Source organism: Bos taurus, chromosome 19, assembly GCF_002263795.3.
Source record: "Bos taurus isolate L1 Dominette 01449 registration number 42190680 breed Hereford chromosome 19, ARS-UCD2.0, whole genome shotgun sequence".
Taxonomy (NCBI): Eukaryota; Metazoa; Chordata; class Mammalia; order Artiodactyla; family Bovidae; genus Bos; species Bos taurus.
The window spans coordinates 49489072-49495002 of NC_037346.1; positions in this window are offsets into that span (position 1 = coordinate 49489072).

Below are 5931 nucleotides of genomic sequence, written 5' to 3' on the forward strand. Positions count from 1 at the left end.
AAGCTATGTCTACATATTCCTCTTTATGCGTCTGTGTGTATGGGTCTGTGTGTGTGTGTGTGTGTGAGTCTGTATATGTGTGCGCGTTTTAAACACTTGTATGCTGATCTTGTTAGATCCTAAGCAAATGTTAAATTCATTCTCAATAAAACTACATAAAGCAAGTCCCAGAGCAATTCTTATGTGTAGACCCATTTATCAGGCCTCTATTAAATACGGAAAATGCCTTTGATGTGGGATTGCTTACAGCCGTGCAGTAAATGCTCATAAAATAAAAATTAATTGAGAGTGATGTGGTACAAATTTCTTTACATAGGGAAAAAACCTGGAGGTTCCATGGCCAAATGTATCGCTTTATCTTTTTTTAAAATATTCATTTATTCGGCTGCTTTGGCGGCACACGGGATGTTTTAGTTGTGGCATGTAGGATCTAGTTCCTGGGCCAGGGATAGAACCTGGGCACCCTGCATTGGGAGCATGCAGTCTTAGCCACTGACCACCAGGGAAGTCTCTATCATTTTTTTTTTTAATAAATAAGCTAGTAATAAATTTTATGATGTTTTCATTTTTTATTGCATTACCTGTTTTTACAGCAGTTGGCAAAACACTGGAATATTTTGAGATGAATTATGAGAGGATCCGTAACCTAAACCCACTGGAGAGAAATTTTAGTGATGAAAGAAGATGCTGTCCTTGATCCTGAGTGTCCTTTAAAAGGAGGTAAATGCAACCATAACTTATGGGAGCTCTCTAATGCCAAAGTATACTTGACCTAGTATCATCAGATGATGTCAACACAGATCCAGAAATAGGATTTCTTAGCTATGTGGTGCCACACAGACGTCATGGAATTTGACTTTTTGTGGAACATTTTAAATGTCCCCAGAGAGAAGAAGGAATTGTGGTTGCTATTAAGAGTATGTAATCATTTATATCAAAACCTCAGTTTAGAAATTGCTTAGGTGACTATTGGAGAAGGAAATGGCAACCCACTCCAGGATTCTTGCCTGGAGAATCCCATGGACCGAGGAGCCTGGCAGGCCACAGTCCATGAGGTCGCAGAGAGTCAGACACGACTGAGGGACTAAGGATAGGTGCCTATAGTGAGGCTGAGTAATGGCCCCCAAAGATATTAGGTCCTAAGCCCCAGAGCCTGAAAATGTCACCACATTGGAAAAAAGGGTCTTGGCAGGTTTGATTAAGTTAAGGACTTTGAGATGAGACTATCCTGGATTATCTGGGTGTTCCTAAATATAGTCACAACTATCTATATAAGATACTCATATTTGGGGTATTTCAGATACTTATATACCCTGAATATTCATTGGAAGGACTGATGCTGAAGCTGAAGCTCCAGTATTTTGGCCATCTGATGCGATGAGCTGACTCACTGGAAAAGACCCTGATTCTGGGAAAGATTGAAGGCAGGAGGAGAAGGGGATACAGAGGATGAGATGGTTGGATGGCATCACTGATTCAATGGACATGAGTTTGAACAAACTCCGGGAGATGGTGAAGGACATGGAAGCCTGGCGTGCTGCAGTCTGTGGGGTAGCAAAGAGTTGGATACAACTGAGTAACTGAGCAACAACAACATCTGTATAAGAGGGGCTTCCCAGGTGGTACTAGTGGTAAGGAATTCTCCCGACAATCCAGGAGACATAAGAGACTCGGGTTTGATCCCTGGGTCAGGAAGATCCCCTGGAGGAGGGCATGGCAATCCACTCCAGTATTCTTGCCTGGAGAATCCCATGGACAGAGGAGCTTGGCGGGCTACAGTCCATGGGGTTGAAAAGAGTAGGACACGACTGAAGTGACTTAGCACGCATGCATCTATATAAGAGAAAGCCAGGTGGACATCCGACAAACACAGAGGAGAAGGCAACGTGACCATGGAAGCAGAGACTGGAGAGATGAGACCACAAGCCTACGGATGCCCACAGCCACCAAACAAGGCAAGGAACCACTGGACGAGGCAAGGAACAGAGCCTCCAGGGAGAGCATAGCCCTGCCATACAGTGATTTCAGCCCACAATGACACTGATTTCAGACTCCAGATTGTAAGAGCATTAATTGCTTTTGTTTTAAACCACCAGATTCATGGTTATTTGTTACAGCAGCAAGAGTAAATGAATACAGTGACTTAGGTATGCCTTTCCTCACCTGAGATAAATGCACTTGACAGGAAGTAATTCTAACCCAGGACCAAGAGATTTACTCAAAAGATAAAACACAGCATATTTTCCTTGATCAAGTGCTTCACAACAGACTTGAAAACATCAAGTTCTCCCATTGTCTTTCTTTCTTTCTTTTTGACATAGGACAGCATATGGGATCTTAGTTCCCTGACCAGGTACCAAATCTTCAACCCCTGCAATGGAAGTGTGGAGGACCACACTGGACTACTATGGAAGCCCCTCCCATTGTCTTTAAAATAAGCAATTTATAAAAACAAATATTGGGGGAATTCCCTGGCAGTCCAGTGGTTAGGACTGGGTGCTTTCACTGCCAGGCCAGGGTTCAATCCATGGTCAAAAAATAAATAAATAAAAACAAATATTTTACACACAGGTCAGGAAGTGTTTTATAAACTAAGCCCCATGACTTTCAACACCATCAGTATGTTATTGCCTCCTAACTTAAATCTCTAGCCCTAATGACTCCCTTTAATTTACACTTGAATATCCATTTGCCTTCTCATCATCACTTGGATATCCAACAGGCACCTCAAACGTTAACATATCCAAAAGTGACGCCTGTCCTTTTTTCCTCTGACTTGCTTGCCCCTAGTCTGCTCCATCTTGGTAAGTGGCAACTCCATCCTTTCGGAGCTTGATGCAGACATGCTTTACCCTCCCCCCAACAACCAACTACCTTGGCTGTGTTTTCAGATTATATCCAGGATCAAACCACTTCTTACCACTTCTACAGCCTCCACCCTCATTTTTCTCCCAGATTATTGCTGAAACTTTCTAACTAGTCCCCCAGCTTCTGCCCAACAGAAGACAACTTCTGCCCCACAGGAAACAGAGTGATTCTTGAATTATACTATGTAAATTAACACTTGCCATTCTGTTGCCCCAAACTCCACTGGCTTCCCATCTTACACAAATTAAAAACCAAATCCTGAGACTTCCCCAGCAGTCTGGTGGTTAAGACTCTGCCTTCCAATGCAGGGGGCACGAATTCGATCCCTGGTTGGGGAACTAAGGCCCCACATGCTGCTAGATGTGGCCAAAAGATGAAAAACAAAATAAACAAACAAAAAAACCCCAAGCCCTTCTAATGGTCACTGCCCTAAATCTCATCTCCTACAACTCTCACCCTCACTCACTCTGGTTTTCACACAAGCCAGGCATGATCTGATTGCTCTCAGCTCAGGGTTCCTGCTGTTGCCTCTGGCTGGAATCTCCATGCCCCAGCAACCTGCTCAGGTCTTGGCTCACTGGCCATGCCCTCCTCAACCACCTCCCAAGCACTATCACACCCAGCATGTATTTACGTGTCGATTTTCTGTCTTCCTCCCCATTAGAATGTTTGTTCACTTCACAAAGGCAGGAACTTTGGGTCAGATAAGTGCACAGTCAATAAGCTGAAAGTGCCAGGAATGCCAGATATGAAAACAGACACACCAATGCAGTAATTAATATATAAGCACATTATTTTCAATAATTAGTATCACAATATGCATTACTGTGATTCTTTCTGGACAAATGTTTTTTTCCAGTCTGTATTTCTCTCTCCATTTTAAGTACCTTAGTCTTCCATTGCCAATTTTTCTCTTCTGAAACCAAATTCTTTATTACAAAGCCACAAATTTAATCTCAGGCTCACTCAAATAATAGATTTATAGTCTGTCTATAATACAGTACTTTTACCTATTTTCTCTGCCCATTACTCAGACTTTTATTGATTTCTTTCTTTAGTATTTATTGATTTACTTGGCTGTGCTGGGTCTTAGTCATGGCATGTGGGATCTTTAGTTTTGGCATGGAAACTCTTAGCTGTGGCATGTGGGATCTAGTTATCTGACCAGGGATCGAACTTGGGCACCCTGCATTAGGATCGTGGAGTCCCAGCCACTGGACCATCAGGGAAGTCCCTGGATTTCCTTCTTTATTTACTTCACTTGAATTTTTTGGTTTCCTTTGCCAGCTTTTCCTTAGATTTCAACTTGCTTTTGTTTTCACTACCTCCAAGCCTAGCAAGGAAGGGCTTCAGTTTGGTGTGGAGCCAACTAGACTTTTCTCTACCTACTTGGCTCCTCCACACTCCTATTTTTTGAGTTCTGTAAACTATAAATTTCTTTAGCCCATCACACCTTTGTTACTTTTTGTCTTTTCAAGCAAAGGATAGGCCTCCAAATCCTTTTGTCTACTCTAGTCAAACCAACTGCCCCCCAAATGCAGAACCAGAAAACATCTTACCTAGTATGTCTCAGTGGGCGTTAGAGTGTGGTTTAGAAATCTCCAAGGGAATTTGGGGTTGCCACAATCGCTGGGGAGGAGGACGATATCAACATGTAATTGTGATGCTGAACAACCTCAATGCAACAAACCTACACAATAGAATACAATCCCACATTTCATCAGACTTTTTGACATTCTGCCAGACCCTTCCTTATGTATCCGAGGCATAAACTCTTAGCTCCATTATGCATATGTCAAGCTATTTTTCATTTTGAAGTTTTAACACCCACTAAAAAATTTCAAAGACTTCTATGTGAAAAACAACGTAAGATTATACTTTGATATAGACAGAACTTTACCAAGACATTGTATACTAGGTTGGAAAAATCATGCTTGAGGAACCAACAGAACACACCTGTGGCAGCTGTAACGTTTGTATTTAGTTATTGTGTTGTATATGTGTACAAGCAAATGACTACTTCTTTGTATTCTATGGTAAACATTTTTTAGCCTTTATATTTTGAAATATATCATTACCTTGCTATTTTGCAATGTTTCTCCTTTACAGCTAGGATGTCTTCTTGATTTTTTTTTATAGTTATGTGTGTAGATGGGTTATATTATCCATAATTTTCATTATAGAACAGTAGGGGAAAAAAGGTCTATTCAGCATATATAAAGAGAGGTTGGTGCTGATGAAACTGAGAATCACTAACATAACTGTTGACCACTCAAAGATTTCCCATTTGCTTCCCAGGCTACTGTTAACACTTGTACCATACCACACAGAACCTCTTTCTCACTTTCAAGGATCTTAAGCTTTTTTTTTTTTTTTTTAAAGGGATCCAGATGGTATGGATGATAATAAAACTAGTATGCTCCTTAAGAATTGGAAATCGACTCATGTTTATAAACGCGATCTCATCTGATGCTCAGAAGTGGGAAAGAACAAATAAAATGTCTTTCTAAAGATTCTGCTTACCAACATAATATTTACCGATTTTACTACCGAGTCACTCCCATACCTTCTCTTACGAGCTTTAAGAGATCCCACAGATTGATTAAGTCACCAAGATTTTCAACCAGATGAAACCTGAGAATTTTTTTCTTCAGGGTTTATTTCAGCTTGCTCCTGTAAGACAGGAGAAAACCGAGATCCAAGAAAACGTTAAGTGATTTGCCCGTGGCTCTGAGAAACCATAATATTTCAAAAGAGAAGTGCAAGAATATGTATCATAGTCTATTCGGTTATACTAGCTTTTCTCACCGCGAACTGTAGATGAAAAGTCTGCCACCAAAGGCAAAATCAGACGGGGGCGGGGGTGGTGGGTGTAGGGGTTTGTGTATATGTGTGTGTGCGCGCGCGTGCACGCTCGAGCCCCGCCCCCCCCAGCTCCGCCCCCCGAGGCTGTCCGCGGCGGTGCCTGACTGGCGGCCAGCGCAGGGGGCCTCGCGGGGTCCTTCGCGCGGGCTGCCGACGCATTGCCTGAGTGGGTGCGCCGGCGGCTTCCGGTGTGGGTGA